The sequence below is a fragment of the Taudactylus pleione genome, unplaced genomic scaffold (genome assembly GCF_031769625.1).
Source record: "Taudactylus pleione unplaced genomic scaffold, aTauple2 ptg000216l, whole genome shotgun sequence".
NCBI classification, from domain to species: Eukaryota; Metazoa; Chordata; class Amphibia; order Anura; family Myobatrachidae; genus Taudactylus; species Taudactylus pleione.
Window position 1 is genome coordinate 6,903,280 of NW_028284618.1, and position 20,424 is coordinate 6,923,703.

At 47.3% G+C, this 20,424-nt stretch overlaps 1 protein-coding gene and 2 pseudogenes across 2 annotated transcripts in view; 1 reads left to right on the top strand and 2 right to left on the bottom strand.

The window, feature by feature from the left end:
- STEAP1 (STEAP family member 1) overlaps positions 1-3,235 on the bottom strand; it is a 51,469-nt gene extending 48,234 nt beyond the window's left edge. Inside the window, exon 1 of one of the 2 annotated variants that reach the window (XM_088478653.1) lies at positions 3,154-3,235. The gene's annotated coding sequence lies outside the window, so the exon portion shown is untranslated. The remainder of the gene's footprint in view (positions 1-3,153) is intronic. The other variant, XM_088478654.1, reaches the window with a different exon arrangement.
- A 14,700-nt stretch (positions 3,236-17,935) lies between these two features.
- Positions 17,936-18,053, bottom strand: LOC148517475 (5S ribosomal RNA; annotated as a pseudogene).
- A 1,168-nt stretch (positions 18,054-19,221) lies between these two features.
- On the top strand, positions 19,222-19,340 carry LOC148517476 (5S ribosomal RNA; annotated as a pseudogene).
- The last annotated feature ends 1,084 nt before the right edge of the window (positions 19,341-20,424 follow it).

Sequence of the window (20,424 nt, forward strand, 5' to 3'; positions counted from 1 at the left end):
TGGGGGAAGGCACAAACTTTTTTGGCAAGGGGGAGCAATATTTATAGTTACGCCACTGGGAACTCTGACACCCAGGCACAGGTAAAAAAGTGCAATTCATTCACTTCTACAAAATATTGTTTAAGACTAACCGTGCTATTTAAGAAACTGCCTCTCCCTATTTAATGAGCCCCCCTAACCTTTGCCAGCTACCGCAGGTGATAACTTGCCCCAAACAAAGCATGGCATAGCCTATCAAGCACAGCAGTGGTATAAGTACTGCTGGCTGCACTCATCAATTGTTAGGGATTGTACCAGTGGCGTCCCTCCCCACGGTGTCACCTGATGTGGGCCGCCAAAGGGGGCGTGTCCTCACTGGCAGGGGCGGGCCATGGGGCAGGGGCGTGGGCATCGCAGTCCGAACCCCTGCGGTTATTACTGGGGAAGGGGGGGGTGCTGGAGGTGCAGACTGTCCTGTTTGCAGTGCCGGCTCCCTCACAGTGTCAGGGGCAGTGTGCTGCACTCCTGCCACTGACGGGGCATCTACACTTTAGTGTAACCCCTGGGCGGGTGACACCCGGGTGCGGCTCGCACCCCCATGTGACGCCACTGGTTTGTACTGCACGGTAGCTGATCATGACTGCTATAGAAGCTGCATCAACCATATCAGTCACCTTCCCCAGAACTACAGCGTTCACTAGTGCTCAGATGCTCCCTGGACTTGATCCCAGTAGTAAAATGTTGCTAATAGCACCAGTGCAACTGCAGACCATACTGGCCATCTCTCCCGGAAGTTGCGTGAGGTTACTGATTTTTCGGGTAACACCCACCACACCCCTGGAAGAGTAGGTGGATCTCCCCAATCATGCCCACTTCCTAGTGAAGTGGACAGAGTGGGGAGATTATACAGGGACACATCAGGCCGACGATTTGTAAGTATGTATGCACTTGCCAATGGTCAGATACGACGGCGGATCGGCAGCATCGCCCTAGTTTATATTTCTTATTTATTAAAGGCTACTGCTGATAGAGTCTGTCACTGAGAATTGCTGGTGGTAGTTATTGTAGAAGTCTTCCTCATGCAAAGAAAGGACAGTGATGACATAAGTAATGCAATGTCTTCTAATACCATTGCCATCTCATGGAGGAGGAGGCTCAGTACAGGTAAAACGTTTTATTATTTAAATATATTTATGTATTATTAACAGTATATAAAAACTATTTCCAAGCTGGCTATGGCCCGTATTCAATTCAAGGCGAAAAGCAGAGATCCGCGAAAAAGTATCGCTGATTTTGACTTTTCGCTAGGAGGAAACTTATCTCTGTATTCAATTGCAAACACTTTTCGCGTACGCGAAAACGCAATGCAATTTAACAGGCGAAAAAGATTTGCCTATGAATAGGTGGAGAAAAAAAGTGCAAAATCTCTATTTTGGGGTGCAAAGGTGGGGAAAGCACTCCGCACCCTAAGTTGGGACAGCCCCCAAAGGATGACTGCGTAAAAAAAAGTGAGGAACACCCCAAAAAAAGCACTTTAAAAAAGGGGGCGAAAAAGTGCAAAGTGTGGGTACAAACATAAAAAATAGCGAAATAGACTTTGGGGGGTCTGCAAGTATGGGGGAGGTGTTTTTTTGATTGCAGGTGTTTGCTGAAGGTGCATTTTTTACGTTTCTTATAACTTCACTTTAGCAACTTTTAAATATGCTTACACCCATTTTCAGGTACCCCAAATTTGACAGGAATACTTATTTCTCCTATAAATACTGCTTAATGCTATTCTTCACCACTTGTGCCAAGACGCTAATTAGAGGCAAATGTCCAAACTTAAGTACCCCAAACTGTTTCATTAGGGCTAAACTGGCACTACTACATTGATCCCCAAAGTTTCTGCATCTGTTCAGGCTGATTTCCCCGATTCAGACACCGCTTTTCGCCTGTTCTGACATCGCGTATCTCCATTTTCGCATCTTTTCGAATTGAATAGGGCTAACGCGGGTACGCGCACAATAAGTTTCTGCGGCTAAAATATGCGATGTAGGCGAAAAGTCCGGCCTATGCCTCAAGCTGGCAAATCAGTAACCGCTGATAGCCAGTACTGCTGATCAGCTGCCCCAGAAAACTTATTTTGCTAAACTGGCCTGGAAAAGTCTATGGATGCAACAAGCGGCAATAGAAAAAGCTTTCCTATTGGCCAATATTGATAACTAGTCCTTAAAAGTGTGCAATATGAAAGGTAGGTAATTGTTCTCAACTCCAATCCTCAGTTACCCCCATGGGTCATGTTTTCAGGAGGTTCTCGATGCCGAATACCAAAACCACCATATGCTAACTGGATGCTTATAATATGTAAAAAAAACAAAACATTCTACCTACAGTATAAACATGGTATAATGCAGAGCAAGGTAGGCAGCCTGTAGCTATCTAGCTGGTGTCTGGCAGAGTACGCTGATAGTGGCAGCTTGCCAAAGCCTGGTTTAATCATCATTGTTTCCCTGTAAATCCCTTGTCTACTTCATTCATAATTCTGATAGTAAAATGACCTGGCTGGGACCTGCACTAACTAGTTTACTCCATGGGAGGAAGGACATGTCAGAGAGAGACACATACTGTACTGTGAATAATACATACCATTCACTCAGTGTGTCTATTTCCATCTACAACTTGCTTTTACATAACCTATGTCTCACAAGCGATAGCAAGAACACTGTCTTACATCGATATTACATTACTTATAGAAATAAAAAACAAAGAATACACACACACGCACACACACATATATATTATATATATATATATATATATATATACATACACATATACTAATATATATATATATATATATAAATATAAATAAGCAAGAAAAGCACAGAAATTAATCAGACACAATACACAGAAAACCATCAATGTGGAAATATCATGCATTAAGCCACAAGTCAGCAGGAAGCTTAAGAGGTTTAATACAGAGTAATGCAGCACTTATAGAGCTAAAACAGAACTTGTAAAAGAATGACAGCAACATAATACCCCAAATCTGTGTTTCTTTAACTTTATCTTTTAATGATGACGTTTAATAAATCATTAGTAGGCGTAATACAAAAGATGAGAGTTAATTCTATCCTATACACTATAATCCTCCTGCACTGTACATAAAGGTGTAACAACAAGTTCACTCACCGATCCTTGTGCTGCCAGCAGACAGAGCAGCACTTACTTCACCGGGCAGGCATACCCTGACTCCGACCAGCTCTCACCGGTCACCGCCTCCTACAGGGCACACCCTCCAATTACACCCACCCCGGCAACTCCCACTGCCCGCAGCTTAGCTGCAACGTGGGAATGACACAAGCTTCTCAGGAAGACCCCACGTCACATGACGTCATTGTCAATATTGATTCACTGTGGAAATAATGACTGCAGCTCTCACACAAGTTTATAAAGTGCTTGTACTAGTGTTATACCTCAGATCAGGCTGGAGCAACTTACATTTATCCCATTGTTGTGGAACTGCAAATCCCGTTTATTACGTGTTTTTTTTTTTTACTTACAGGTAAATGCTAATTTTTCATTGAGACAAATAGAATGTAGTAAAATGAATTATCTACATTTTGCTGCTATTAGCTGAGACAAGAGTTTTAATATGCCACTACACTCATAAAAGGGTCAGTGACCTACCCCCTTTTACTTGTACACTAGGGATGCCCAGGCCATCAAATGGTGGCTGCAATGGCGTAATAGCACAATCCTTTGGAATAGCATGTAGCCGATGCAAGGCAACTATCTATGGTTTAACCATCGATGGTTGTGTTGTGTGCATGTGCAGTCGGCTGCAGAAACTTGCACAAAGCTGCTGTGCTGCGGACACCATTTCTGGGTGTTCACAGCTGATTTGAGGTAATACAGCCGTCGGGTGAGTACAGGAGCCCATCTGATGGCTGCATTAGCTAAAACTATTTTGATGGGACTATGGGGGTCATTCAGAGTCGGTCGCAAGCGCTGAGCGCTCGCAACCGACTCGATGTTGCCCCACTCGGCATGCGCACGATGGAGCCGGCTCCGTCGTGCACATGTGCGAGACCCGGCTAGCGACGTACGCTCCGTCGCTAGGGGTCTCGCAGCAGATGGGGCGAGCTCTCGATGGTGAGTGACAGCTCGCCCCGTTTGGGAGGTGGGCAGGGGGCGTGCCCACCCAAACTGAGGCGTTCTCGCCGGAACGCTTGCTGTTTGGGGGCGGCCCCACTGACATCATTGCTGATGTCAGTGGGGAGCTTCCTGCTCGATCAGTGCAGGAAGCTCCCTGGGGTTTACGAGTGCCCAGACCCAACCTTAAGGTCTGATTGTAAGCCCCGATGGTCACGATGGTCTTGACCATTGCGACCATCACCCATGTCGGTCACTAGAGCTGTGGGTGTTAACCCACAGCTTAGCGATCGACAAGGAGGCGGTCGTTCAGGATGCAAGCGGCCGCCCCGATTCAGAGCGACCGCTTGCAACTAACGACCGCCTCTGAATGAGGTCCTATTTCCATCAAGCTGGAAACATTGAATGTTGGTAACCATCAGCTTCCAATCAGCATCCTTAGCGTGAAGTAGGTTGCGAATGACGGGGTTGCAAATTCTGCATTTTCAGATGAGGGAGCCAGGAAAAGCCAAGTGCAGCGAGTGATGCACCCACCTGCGGTTTGCGTCCACATATAAAACCAAGCTTCAATTATTGTTTTCTAATGCCACTCAATAGAAAATGTTTTATTTCAGTGCTATTGATTCAGGGCAGCTGAGTACTGTAGTGGTGAATTTTGTTTAATTACCGCTTGCCAGGCCAGTTAGCTGACCAAGGGCCAGATTCATTACAGATTGCAACTACGAATACAATAGCGATTACACAGGCAGTTCCTCTGCGATAGTATGCTAATCCATTGCGATCACTATGCCGCCGCTGCACAACATAAGGACGCCAACTTTACCTTACACACATGCGTAATCCTTAGCAAGACTGTGAGACAATCGGTACAATCGATTACCATCGCAGCCTCACGCACACTTGCACAAGCTCTGAGCTTACTCAGAAATTGCTAACTTCGTCGCACGCTGTCAGGCGTGTTCAAAAGCACTGGCACGCCTGCGTTTCTCCGACCACCCCCCCTGTCACTACCCCCAACGGTACTTCCTGTCGATCACTCTGCGCTGGGTCTTCGTAGTCACTGTGACCGCAGTCCTGATCGCAGTGGCCGGTTCGCGCACTGCGATGCATGCGCATGCGCGGCATGCAACAATCGGCCGATTGTGTGCGTAGTCTCAGTTGCGATCGGAAATCAATCAGGCCCAAAAAGCGCATCCATAAGCCACATGTGCACTGGTACCTGACTCCGGCCTCTGGTTCCAGATTCCACAAAAAGTTAAACAATTTTTTTTTTAAATAAATATTAAAATAGATTCCCCCCCCCCAACAGCGTCTTTCCCCCTACAAGTTAACTTTTTTTTTTTCATACATTCTCAGATGTGTGCATATTTTATATCTTATACATGAAAACTGCATTTTTAGCCTCTGTTCTATCACTGTAATACAAACATCCACATGTTCAATACACATAATTACGACAATGCGGCTAGCCCCTCATTCCAATGACTTAAGGCTATAATGACTGTATTTGTAGTTAACCATATGTGGAGGGGGCTACAAATGGGGGTGGTCAGAGGAAAGAGCCTGGGAGGAACAAAGCACACCCCCCCCCCTGAGTCCCCTCCTGGTGCATTTGCTAAGGCAGGCTGGAGGCCGGAGGCAATTCGGCACAACCTGTAGTGCAGCTGCGCACCATATCCGGGCATTGCGCCTTTCTTCAACTTCACCTGGGTTCACTCTCAGCTCTCTGACCACCAGCGCAGCACTTAGGGGAGATGTACTAAGCTCTGGGAAGTGATAAATTGGACATACAGTGGGATGCGGCAGGGGCCGCCATATCGGGCGGTCGGTCACCGGATCGAGTAGTGCGTACCAGTCGCCCGATATGTTGGCCTGTCGGCAGGGGTTGCCCGTCGGATCGCTGGGTACACACATCACTTATTGTGTGCCCAGCTTAAGGCTTGGAAAGTGATAAAGTGGAGAGTGATAAACTACCAACCAATCAGCTCCTAACTGTCATGTTACAGGCTGTGTTTGAAAAATGACAGTTAGGGGCTGATTGGTTGGTAGTTTATCACTCTCCACTTTATTACTTCCCAGAGCTTAGTACATCTGCCCCTATGCCCGTGAATGAAGTTCGGACTGACACCATAACAGATGGTAAGTGTAGCAGCAATTGAGGGGAGCGCGGTGGGTTGCACTGCCTACTGACACCATGGGCAAACTACCACCATTGCACTGCTGGCATAATTTTTACTAATAAGTCTTAAATATTATATCACTGGATATTTGCCTGGTATGGGAAATGTCCCCACGTCTGCAATACTGAAGGTGAGATTCTATGTGGGAATCTATACCAGTTACTCCTGGGTATACTCTCTGCTAGTTGGCTAAGGCCATAGTGTAGGATACCCCGGGACTCTGTGACACCCATCTCTAGCTGAGAGACACTAAGAACACTTACCCATCAGTACAGCTATTGTGAGTGCTCACCCTTGTGCCACATGTACACGTGGAACAGTACCAGGAAGTGTTGATAAATACAATATTCATATTCAAATAATTACCTTGTTGTTTTCAGTTACATAAGTAGAAAATCCAAATGCAGTACAAGGAAGCTTGCATAAATGACACTAATATATTATTTATAGTCAGACTACTTCTTAACTCCCTTACCAGTATCAGTTCTTCCCTCCAACTCTTAGATTGGAAGCTTATTTGGGCGGGTCACCTTCAACCTTTGCTTCATGCATTTCTAGGTAATATGATATTATGAACCCCTCAATGGACAGCCCCAGGGCCGTATCTAGGAGTGGTTGTGTGGGGCCGCCTGCCAGGGCCTAGGGGAAGCTCCATCACAGCTTATTCCTGGCCCTGTAAGGCCGACCCCTCATCATGACTTCCTGACGCCACATGTTCAGGAGGCAGGGCCGGCACAATGCAGATTTTCTCTTTGCTATGGTCCTGGACAGCGCCATGTAATTGGCTGGCGCATTATAAATAAAGGCTGTTTATAATATTATATAAGAATGTTTATGTATGTATTTATGTTTGCAGGGGTGCCGAGAGAAGGTGGGAAGTGGGTACTCAGGCCTGGGCTTGTTGGAGTGGCTCGGTAGGGGCCCGGCTCCTGCAGCAATCCCCCCCCATTCCCTCACAACAGGATGTGGCACTTCGGGCAGGGAGAAAAGAGAGACTGCTGCTGCAATAGCCGCTCTCTCCAGTCCAGCACTCGGTGCTGTGTGCTGGGCTATTGAGAGCTGCTGCTACAGCAGCTGTCAGTCCTCTTTCTTCCTATGTGATGTGGTGGGGGGAGTGATCGCACTCGCCCCTCCTCCCACCTTATCTGCCACCGGAACCCCCTGGTGTAAGGAGCGGGTCTGGCCAGATCTCCCCGAGATGGCCACGCACCCTACCAGTACCGGGGCCCGGCAGATTGGTCAGTGGCCATGTATGTACTATATATACATTTATATTGCGCCATTGTTTACACATAGACATTACAGGCAAATATGGGAAGTCATTCAGAGTCGATCGCAAAAAGCGATTGCTCACTCTGAATGAGGGCGGGCGCATCTTTTTTACAAGTGAGGCCTCCTGGTCGCAAGCTAAGCTGTGGGTTACCACCCACAACTTAGCTTGCGGCCAGGGTGATGGTCCCGATGGTCATCACCATCACGACCATCGGGTCTTACGACCAGACCCCAAGGTTGGGTCTGGGCTCTCGTAAGCCCCAGGGACCTTCCTGCTCTGTTTGAGCAGGAAGTTCCCCACTGACATCATTGATGATGTCAGTGTGGCCGCCCACAAACGGCAGGCGTTCGCATGGCAACGCCTCCGTTTGTGCGACCACCTCCCCAGCCCGCCTACCAAACGGGGACGGCTGTCAATCAACATCGAACAGCCGCCCCTTTGGTAGCGAGCTCCGGAGTGAGAGAGTTTCTCTCTCACTCCAGGGCTTGCGCAGGCGCACAGCGAGCCATCGACCCGGTTGCGAGTGCATCGGCGCTTGTGACCGGGTCTGAATGAGACCCATAATGTGGTACAATAAATGCAGAACAGAATTTGAGTCACTGCTCCAATGAGGTTACATCTGTAGGTTAGAATCAGGGGCAGAACTATGGGAGACAATGAAGGTTCCTTCTGCCAGGCATCAGCACTGAAGGGGCACCTCCTCCATTGCCCACAATATATTCACCCCACTTAGAGCTGTAACTATGTACCCGGAGTGTACCATCATGGCTGCCCAATACATTGCACCTCTTCCTGGCACCTGAGAAGCCACCATACACTAGTGGTGAGCTCTGTGTAAGCTGCTGCCTCTGTCTATCTATAGTCTGTCACTACTCATTGGTGTGACAGGGGGACACCAAATTATAACTTGCCTCCAGGCATCTGGGATGAACTTATGCCACTGTTTAGAATGTAATCAGAAGGTGCAGGAGTAGGTACATTATCTATTTGTGTTAGGTCACTAGCTGGTGGTTACCACAGTATTACTATTCCTGACAATTCAGATGCTTCGTCCATGAAGTGAGTCTTAAAACCAGACATAAAAAAGTGATTGATTTTTTCCAAGTGAGCAGTGGTGTAACTAGGGGGGGGGGTCGAGTGGGGCACTTGCCCTGGGCACCGTAGCAGGCCCAGCAGAGAGGGGTGCCACCGGCCAGGGCATCGTACTCGCACCGACACCCCCCACCCCTTCGCCGCAACCAGATGATGCAAGGGGAAGGTGATGGTGTGGCTGAGAGACAACGCGGTGGAGAGGTGATGGTGTGCTGAGAGACGACGCTGTGGGGAGGTAATGGTGGGTTGAGAGACTACGCGGGGAGAGATAATGGTATGCTGAGAGATGATGCAGGGGGGAGGTGATGGTGTGCTGAGAGATGACATGGTGGGGAGGTGATGGTGTGCTGAGAGACTACGCGGGGGAGAGATAATGGTATACTGAGAGATGATGCAGAGGGGGAGGTGATGGTGTGGCTGAGAGATGACACAGGAGGGTGGTGATGGTGTTGCTAAGAGACAATGCAGTGGGAAGGTGATGGTGTGCTGAGAGACTACGCGGGGGGAGATAATGGTGTGCTGAGAGATGACACAAGGGGGGAGGTGATGTGTGCTGAGAGATGATGTAAGGAGGGAGGTGATGGTGTGGCTGTGAGATGACTCAGTGGGGAGGTGATGGTGTGCTAAGAGATTTCACAGGGGGGAGGTGATGGTGTAGATAAGAGATAATGCAAGTGGAGGCGGTGTGCTGAGAGACAATGAGGTGGGGAGGTGATGGAAAGGGGGGCTTGACTACTGCGAGATGGGGGGGTGCGGCAGGGTTATATTTATTTGGCTGGCTGCATTTGTGTGAAAGAGGTGTGTATATCCGTGTAGGCTTTGTCAGTGTGTGTATGTGTCAGTGTGTGTGTGTCTGTGTGTATCTATGTCAGTGTGTATCTGTGTCACTGTGTGCCTGTGTGCATGTCTGTGTCCATCAAATATTCATGTTGAAATTTTACAAGCCCCAAAAAATGTAAAAATTCAGCCCCTCATTCACATGTCCTGATGGTGTGCTGAGAGACAATGTGGTGGGGAGGTGATGGTGTACTGAGAGATGATGCGGTGGGAAGGTGATGGTGTGGCTGAGAGATGATGCAGGGGGGAGGTGACGATGTACTAAGAGACGATGTGGTGGGAAGGTGATGGCGTGGCTGAGAGATGATGCAGGGGGAGGTGATGGTGTACTGAGAGACAATGTGGTGGGAAGATGATGGTGTGGCTGAGAGATGATGCAGGGGGGGAGGTGATGGTGTGCTGAGAGACAATGCGGTGGGAAGGTGATGGTGTGGCTGAGAGATGATGCAGGGGGGAGGTGATGGTGTACTGAGAGACAATGCGGTGGGAAGGTGATGGTGTGGATGAGAGATGATGCAGGGGGGAGGTGATGATGTGGCTGATCGAGATGAGCGGTTCAGATTCTGTGGAATCCGAACTGCTCTGAACATAGGGGATCCGAGTCCACCCGAACCCTGTTCGGGTGTTCGCCGTCTGATTCAGATCCCCGTTCGGGGCCGAACGGCGGCCTCCTGATGTTGGATTCTCGGGCTCCTCTAGTGTAGGGCAGACCGCTGTGATAGCGTTCTGCCCTACACAGACACAAACACACAGCCACCAGTGGCAGCTGTGTGTTTGTAATAGCAGCCAATGAGAGTCAGGCAGACTCTCATTGGCTGCTTCATGGAGGGAGCTGGTTGGAGCTCACTCATGAGCTCTGTCTTCCGGCTCCTTCCGCGCATAATAGAGCAGAGCAGAGCAGACGGCGGCAGGAGCGGGGATTCAGGTAAGTTTTTTCTTTTCTTTTTCTTTTTTATGTGTGTGTTTGTAAGGGGGCGCTCCTAGGGGCATCCTAATGGGGGCACTGCTACTGGGGGGCATACTACTACTGGGGACCTGCTAATGGGGGCACTACTACTGGGGGCCTGCTAATGGGGGCACTACTACTGGGGGGCATACTACTGGGGGCACTACTACTGGGGGCACTACTACTACTGGGGGCATGCTAATGGGGGCACTACTACTGGGGGCCTGCTACTGGGGGACATACTACTGGGGGCATGCTAATGGGAGAACTGCTACTGGGGGGCATACTACTACTACTGGGGGCATGCTAATGGGGGCACACTACTACTGGGGGCCTGCTAATGGGGGCACTACTACTGGGGGCCTGCTAATGGGGGCACTACTACTGGGGGCATGCTACTGGGGGCATACTACTGGGGGCCCTACTACTGCGGGCCTGCTAATGGGGGCACTGCTAATGGGGGCACTGCTAATGGGGGCATGCTAATGGGGGCACTACTACTGGGGGCACTGCATAGGGGGCCCTACTACTAAGGAGAGTGCATAGGGGGCACCACTACTGGGGGCATTGTGTAAGGGACACCACGGCTGGGGACATTGTATAAGTGGCACTACTACTGTGGGCATTGTATAAGGGGCATTACTACTGTGGGCTTTGTTCATAAGGGTCACTAGTGTGGGCATTGTGTAAAAGGGTCACTACTGTGGGCATTGTGTAAAAGGGGCACTACTGTGTGTCGTAACATAAATAAGAGACACTACTTTATGGTGTAATGTGAATCAGGGACACTAAGTGCCATGTAATGTGAATAAGATTGTGCACTGTGACAGGGCCGTAGCCCACTTTGTAAACAAGTACTGTGACTCTGCTGGCCGTACCCCACTGGGTGGGTGCACTACTTTTCATTTCTGCCACTGCTGTGTGGCAATGTGTCATAGATGTGCTTTATACTGTGGTGTCTGTGCTGCTGCGCCGCTGCTTTGTCACTTGGTAACCAGTCAGCTCACTGCAACCTTTGGCCAATAATGGTGAAAACTATAATTTAAGCTGTGAGGTGGTCTAAATTGATTGTAAATGACTGGAAATTAAGGTTATTGAAGTTAATAATACTATGTGATTTTAGCTTTTTTTTGTCAATTTTTGTAAAAAAATCCAAATCCAAATCAAAAGCCAGTCCCCGCAGTTTGGCAAATCCAAAGCAGGACGACGAATTAGAACCAAATCCAAATCCCGCAAAAATGGTCCGGCGCACATCCCTAGTGGCTGAGAGATGACGCAGGGGGGGAGGTGATGGTGTGCTTAGAGATGACGTAGGGGGGGAGGTGATGGTGTGCTGAGAGATGACGTGATGAGGAGGGAATGGTGTGCTGAGAGATGATGCTGGGGGGGAGGCGGTGTGCTGAGAGGTGACGTGGTGGGGAGGTGATTGGATGGGGGCTTCACTGCTGCGGGAGGAGGGGCGGACACGTCAGGGTTGATTGGCATGCTGCATTTGTGCAAAAGAGGTGTGTGTGTCTGTGTAGGCTTAGTCAGTGTGTGTGTGTATGTGTAAGTGTGTGTGTGTATCTGTGTTAGTGCATGTGTGTCTGTGTGTATCTGTGTCACTTAGTGTCTGTGTGCATGTCTGTGCCCATCAAATACACATGTGTAAATTTTACAAGCCCACAAAAAAAATTCAACACCTCATTCACATAACCTGTTGGTGTGCTGAGAGATGACACGGTGGGGAGGTCATGGTGTGGCTGAGAGATGATGCAGGGATGAGGTGATGGTGTGGCTGAGAGACAACACAGTGGGGAGGTGATGGTGTGCTGAGAGACGACACGGTGGGTAGGTCATGGTGTGGCTGAGAGATGACACAGGGGTAAGGTGATGGTGTGGTTGATAGATGACAGTGGAGAGGTGATGGTGTGCTGAGATACAACACAGTGGGGAGGTGATGGTGTGCTGAGAGACTACGTGGGGGAGATGATGGTGTGCTGAGAGGGATGCAGGGGGGGTGACGTGTGCTAAGAGATGACGCAGGGGGGAGGTGATGGTGTGCTGAGAGATGACACAGGGGGAGGTGATGGTGTGCTGAGAGATGACACATGGTTTAGAGGTGATGGGAAGCAGGGGCTGGACTGCTGCAGGAGGGTGGGTGGCAGGGTTGTATTTATTTGGCTGGCTGCATTTGTGTGAAAGACGTGTGTGTGTCCATCTAGGCTTTGTCAGTGTGTATGTCAGTGTTTGTATATGTCAGTGTGTGTGTGTATCTATGTCAGTGTGTGTGTATCTGTGTCACTGTGTGTCTGTGTGCATGTCTGTGTCCATCAAATACACATGTTGAAATTTGACAAGCCCACAAAAATGTAAAAATTCAGCCCCTCATTCACATGTCCTGATGGTGTGCTGAGAGATGATGCAGTGGGAGGGTGATGGTTTGGCTGAGAGATGATGCAGGGGGGAGGTGATAGTGTGCTGAGAGATGATGCGGGGGGGAGGGAATGGTGTGCTGAGAGACGATGCTGGTGGGGAGGTGGTGTGCTGAGTGGTGACATGGTGGGGAGGAGATTGGAAGGTGGGGCTGGATTGCTGCGGGAGGAGGAGCGGGCACATCAGGGTTGATTGGCATGCTGCATTTGTGTGAAAGAGGTGTATGTGTCTGTGTAGGCTTATTCAGTGTGTGTGTAAGTGTGTGTCTGTGTGTATCTGTGTCACTGAGTGTCTGTGTCCATCAAATAGACATGTGGAAATTTGACAAGCCCACAAAAATGTAAAAATTCTGCCCCTCATTCACATGTCCTGATGGTGTGCTGAGAGACGACATGGTGGGTAGGTCATGGTGTGGCTGAGAGATGATGCAGGGGGGGAGGTGATGGTGTGCTGAGAGACTACATAGGGGGAAGATGATGGTGTGCTGAGAGGGATGCAGGGGGGTGAGGTGTGCTAAGAGACGACGCAGGGAGGGAGATGATGGTCTGCTGAGAGATGATGTTGGGGGGGAGGTGATGGTGTGCTGAGAGATGACACAGGGGGGAGGTGATGGTGTGCTGATAGATGACACAGGGGGGAGGTGACGGTGTGCTGAGAGATGACACAGGGGGGAGGTGATGGTGTGGCTAAGACGCAGGGGGGGAGACAGTGTGCTGAGAGTCAACATGGTTTTGTGGTGATGGGAAGGGGGAGCTGGACTGCTGCGGGAGGGGGGGTGGCAGGGTTGTATCTATTTGGCTGGCTGCATTTGTGTGAAAGCGGTGTGTGTGTCCATATAGGCTTTGTCAGTGTGTATGTCAGTGTTTGTATGTGTCAGTGTGTATCTGTGTCACTGTGTCTGTGTGTATGTCTGTATCCATCAAATACACTATGTTGAAATTTGACAAGCCCACAAAAATGTAAAAATTCAGCCCCTCATGATGGTGTGGCTGAGAGATGATGCAGGGGGGAGGTGATGGTGTACTGAGCGATGATGCAGGGTGGAGGTGATGGTGTGCAGAGAAACAATGTGGTGGGGAGGTGATGGTGTGGGTGAGAGATGACACTGGGGGGAGGTAATGGTGTGCTGAGAGACAACGAGGTGGGGAGGTGATGGTGTGCTGAGAGACTATGCGATGGGGAGGTGATGGTGGGCTGGAAGACTACTCAGAGTGGACATAATGGTGTGCTGAGAGACGACACAGGGGGGAAGGTCCTGCCAGGGCTCTGTCAGATAGGCCAGACCTCTGTGATACTGTGCATGCGCTACGTCTCCGGCGTGTCTTTATTCCCTGGCATTCCATGAGGATGGACGGATCCAGGAAACCCTAACAGTATAAAGCCAACCAGCGCCATATAGTAGGGATGTACAGTCAGGGTAGGCAGGGGAGGTAGAGCCTTAGGCCCTGATTGAGAGCCGGACGCTTTGACCAGAGCGCTCGCTCTGAATCAGGGCCCACCTCCATAAATATGGAGCGTCCTCCTGGACGCTCGTATAGCTGTGGGTCACCACCCACAGCATATACGAGCGTGCTGGATGATGGTCATCACCACTGCGAGCCGAAGCCTGCGGTTGTGTTTCTCAACCGCAAGGCCCGGAGTGATTTTGGCTCTATCAGAGCCAAAATCACTCCCACTGACATCACTAGTGATGTCAGTGGGGCCGGCTTCTGACGGTAGGCGTTCCCTTGGGAACGCCTCCGTCTGGGAGGCACGCCTCCGGCACGCCCACCAAAGGGGGCGTGCTGTCAATCAACATCGACAGCACGCCCCCTTTGATCAGACACTACGAGCGAAGGAAAGTCCTTCGCTCGTCGCGTCTCGCGCATGCGCACGACGGAGCTCCCTCCGTCGTGCGCATGCGCAGTTCAGACCATCGACCCACTTGCGAGCGGACAGCCGCTCGCGAGTGGGTCTGAATCAGGCCCTTAATTTGTTGTGGATATGACCTCAATTTTATCGATGTTCTTTTTATCTTTAACAATTTGATGTCGATGTTATTGTACTCTCCTTTTTTATGAATAAAAATTATGGTTAAAAAATAAAATAAAAAAACAATTAGAATAAAAATATATTAGCAAACTCCATGGCATTTTTAATGGTATCCTCTTCCTTGTACGTGTGTCTCTGAGTCTGATGCTGGAAAAATAACGCTGACCTATGTAATTGCTTATGGTCTTGTCCCCTGGTTAGAATCTTCTGGCTCCGAGTTTGTAGATACACACTGGATTATTTGGTTAATTTTCTGTCTTTTGATCCTGCATGGGCCATCCTGGGAATTTTACCGAAGAGCCAATGGGTGTCAAGTGGATGTCGTAAACTTTAAGTGGCATTGAGTGCAGCTGCTAGAAAAACTATTTTGCAAGTGTGGATACAGCCTGGAGAACCCCCTTTTTTATTTCTAGAAATGTTTTTTTTATCTATTCCGAATGGACTGGTTGGAGGCTTCTTTAGCTAAGGAGTCTAGAGTAGCCAGATGTTTTGAGGTTTGGGAGAGCTACATTTTTGTTCTCCCTACACAGACACAACAATTGCTAACTCAGTACTTCTCGTCTACCTCATGGTACCTAATGAGGCTGGTTGACAATGATCCCACCATTGCTTGATAAACTATCCTCTTTACTCGCACAGCGTGTCCTTCACTCTCTCTTATCTATTGCTAATGTATTAGATGTACACTGAATATATTAAATTTGTGAATTGACTTATCGTATGTCATGTCCAATTTACAATGCATTGTATGTTGTATTTTTCTTAATATGCTTCAGAATCAATAAAAACGGGGAGCCGCGCCTTGTGCAGGACGGTAATTCGTCGCCCCTTACCAGCGCGGAACCGGATATTGGGGCGTGACCTAATTACCACAGGTCACGCCCCTAAATGACTTTATTTGGCATGCCTCCCATTAATGTCAGGCTGGGGGCGAGCTCAGCATTATGTCAGTAGGTGGGCTGCCCCCAGCCCTCTTCCTCTTCTCCGGGGTTGGCACCACCACACAGCTGCGGCATTGGAGGTGCCCAAGCTCCCGAATGCCTGCGGGACACTTCGTCCCACAGGTGGAACAGCAGGGCAGTGCCCGAAAAACGTGACTGTCCCGCTGAAATCGGGAATGGGTGGGAGGGGTGCGCCCTCTATGGGGTGCGCCCCTGTTCGACCGCACCTGTCGAACATGCCTTGAGCCGGCCGTGACTGCAGGGAGGTGAGAGATGAGACAGCAATAGCTCAGCCTCTCTTCTGTATAGTCAGACACTGCTTGCAGAGCTGGGGATGGGGTCACACCACTGGCAGCAAGCTGCACAGAAAGAGAGCCAATAGAGGCATGCCTCTGAGTATGGGGGCATGCCTTGAGCACTGATGGACACCTTGGATGTGCCATGTGACCAGGAAGTGCACTGCAGTGTTTAGAGATTGGAGCTCAGTCACCAGAAGCAAGAGAATACACAGTGATGTGGTAGGAAAATCAATGGACACTGATGCTTAGTGTAGTGAGGGGAGAGTTACAGTGACTAGGGGGTGTGACAGGCTCCCAGCACTCATACCCATCTCCATGCGTGCCTCCCCAGCCATTGACCTCACTGCATGTCACTGCCATACAGCTGGACCACAAGTATACTATACCACTATCATCATAGTACAGGCCATCACTGCTACTATCTGCCAGTGTATTCATCATTACAATGCCCGGTGCACTACAAGCCCCAGTAACAGGCTGCCTATGTGTGTGTGTGTGTGTATATATATATATATATATATATATATATATATATATATAACGATAGGCTCAATCCACGGCACTCGGCCATCTGGGGTGCCCTTGGTATGTGACCACACCATCTACATAAAAAATATCATACAAACTCGGCACTCACATGCTTTTCAAACTGCAACTCCTTTGAACATAGGGAATGTTGGTTCCAAAATATTGCAATAATTGCAATTATTGCAATATTTTGGAACCAACATTCCCTATGTTCAAAGGAGTTGCAGTTTGAAAAGCATGTGAGTGCCGAGTTTGTATGATATTTTTTATGTAGATGGTGTGGTCACATACCAAGGGCACCCCAGATGGCCGAGTGCCGTGGATTGAGCCTGTCGTTTATTTAAATTTTGTGGTCACACTTGCTAGGGCACCCTGTTTTTCAAATGTAAGACAAACTTTTTTCTTTTTCCAGGTGCTTATTAACTGATAGCCCTGGGTGTGGTCCTGTCTCTTTAAGGCAGGACCCAGTTTTCTGTTTAAAATGTATGCAAGCTTGAGGCCAAGATGGCAGATCAAATTCATTTATCTGAGAATCAGTGTAGGGACTGGCTAGATGGGAATGACCGTGAAGCGGTGGCCAGCTTAACATATTATTGTAATATTTTGGAACCAACATTCCCTATGTTCAAAGGAGTTGCAGTTTGAAAAGCATGTGAGTGCCGAGTTTGTATGATATTTTTTATATATATATGTGTTTAGCGAGAGATTACAGCGCCAACTGGGTACAGACCCTCCTAAATCGTGTTTCAGTTATGTGTTACTTATCTCACACACATATATACTTTAACCAAACCAAGATCTATAAATGGTTATCCTGGAAGTAGCAATTTGTTTAATCTTTCCTATATGGCATAATGGAAACAATGTTAGTGTTAACATGTAACACATGTATTAAGCATGTCCAAAAATAATTTAGGTATGCCAAAAATAAATTATTAAGATTTGTTCCTCACACCAGATCTGTACTTTGTAAAAAATTTTTTTTTTAATAAAAATAAATGTAAGACAATATTGTGTGTTAATAATTATTACAAGTCCCATCTATGTGATATAATTTATATGTGTGTTAGTATTGATAATAGGGAATTTCCTCTCTTTTTTTCTTTCCATAGTTTTACTCAATATGTGTATATATATATATATATATAGTCAATTCAATGTTTATTTCAAAGACTTCTTTTTTGCTGCGTGGTTCATTCAAGGACACTCAGGTGTAGATCAGAGATTGCTTCATGGATCACTTATCCTGAGGGAATAATAACAGTAGGTCCCTTGGGAATCTACCATACCTGTCTTCCCTAGAGGTCTCCCATCCAAGTACTAACCAAGCCCAATGGTGCTTAGCTTCCAAGATCAGACAAGATTGGGCGCTCCAACACAGGTATGACAGTAGATATTTATTGGGACATGCCGTATACCCTCCTGACCTGTTTTCCTCCATCTCGATCTTCTTATAGGAAGGGAGCTATTGAAATTCACATCAAATATAAATAAGAGCACCATTGAATTTCTGGATTTGATTCTATGTGGAGAAGGAAATAAAATCATTACCAAAAATTTTATAAAACAAGTAAACACCAACAGCTATCTACATTTTAAAAGTGGACATCTAAAAAGATGGAAGGAGAACATACCGTACTCACAATTTCATAGGATAAAACGAAATTGCAGTGAGGTACAAACATGTGATGAACAAATCCAGTTATACACTACTAGATTCTTAGAAAAAGAATATCCTCCTAAAGTCCTTTTGGAAGCTAAAGAGAGAATGAATAATATGGAGAGAGGTACGCTTTTGGATTACAAGGGTGTAGAAGAAAAAGAAAAAGAGAAAAACATCATTCCCTTCATAACAACATATAATGCACAGGAGAAAGACATCAAGCATTCACTCAATAAACACTGGAATATCCTTTTAATGGATCCAGTTTTGAAGGAAATCTTACCAGCTAGACCCCCCATAGTGTTCAGAAAATCAAGGAACCTTAAAGATGCTCTAGCACCTACCATGCTAAAGGATACCAACACTTTGACACGTAGCATCCTTCCCAGTTGTCCGGGGAGTTATAAATGTGGTAGATGTAATGTGTGCAAATACCTGCACCGAGAGAGAAAGAGCTTTAAGAATTCAGCGGGTAGTAAGGAATATAAAATTAAACAGCATCTCAACTGCAACTCAACTTCAGTGATTTACCTCTTGGAATGGTCATGTGGAACAAAATATGTGGGCAAGACGAAACGACCACTAAAACTTTGCATACAGCAACATATATACGGAATATTAAAAATAAGGTGGAGACGCATATGGTGTCAAGACATTTCAATTTATGTCATAAATCGGATCCGGATGATTTGACGTTTAAAGCAATAGAACATGTGGAATTGGGAGACAGAGGAGGAGACCTTGCAAACAAATTATCTAAACGGGAGATGTTTTGGATCCTTGAATTGGACACTATAACGCCTAGAGGATTCAACAATAACTATGAAATAGCTCCCTTCCTATAAGAAGATCGAGATGGAGGAAAACAGGTCAGGAGGGTATACAGCATGTCCCAATAATATCTGCTGTCATACCTGTGTTGGAGCGCCCAATCTCATCTGATCTTGGAAGCTAAGCACCATTGGGCTTGGTTAGTACTTGGACGGGAGACCTCTAGGGAAGACCAGGTATGGTAGATTCCCAAGGAACCTACTGTTATTATTCCCTCAGGATAAGTGATCCATGAAGCAATCTCTGAATGTCCATGAATGAACCATGCAGCAAAGAAGAAGTCTTTGAAATAAACATTGAATATATATATATATATATACACATACACACATATTGAGTGAAACTATGGAAAGAAAAAAGAGAGGAAATTCCCTATTATCAATACTAACACACATATAATTTATATCACATAGATGGGACTTGTAATAATTATTACGACACAATATTGTCTTACATTCATTCTTATTATAAAATTTTTTTTTTTTACTAAGTACAGATCTGGTGTGAAGAACAAATCTTAATAATTTATTTTTGGACATACCTAAATTATTTTTGGACATGCTTAATATATGTGTTACATGTTAACACTAACATTGTTTCCATTATGCCATATAGGAAAGATTAAACAAATTGCTACTTCCAGGATTAAGCGCCCTAATAGCAGATAGAAAGGAGTAGGAAGATGGCTGTGGAGATAGCGATCACTAGGAGTAGCAAGATGGCCGCGGGTGGAGACACCACTGAGATCATTAAGATGGATGCCGCCAGCGATGACCGTGGAGATTACGATTGCCAGGAGTAGCAAGATGGCCGCGGGTGGGGACACCAGTGAGAGCACTAAGATGGATACCGGCAGCTATGGGGAGTGACCAGGAAAGAGGAGACGTGAACATGTGATCGGATGCTCGAGTAGAGGAAGCAGACTGACCAGCCTATCACGGACAGCCAAGGATGGTGTGTAGCGCTGTATGCCAATTGGGCGAAAGTCACGTGAGATGGAGACAACTAATGGAAAGGAGCAGAGCGTACTGCACACTAAGTAAAGGGCGGAAGTGCCGCGGGAACTAAGGGCGGAAGTGACGCGATAAACCACAAACGGAGTAATACTCGATCTATTAAATATCTAAAGATCCAAAATTATATACATTTCTAGAAATATGATGATGTATATTAACAGTGTGGCTAATAAGAGAACAGTTCAATGAAAATATAACAACTATGACTCTTTAATAAGCTTATGCTAATCGGAAAACCGGAAGTGATGTCACTAAC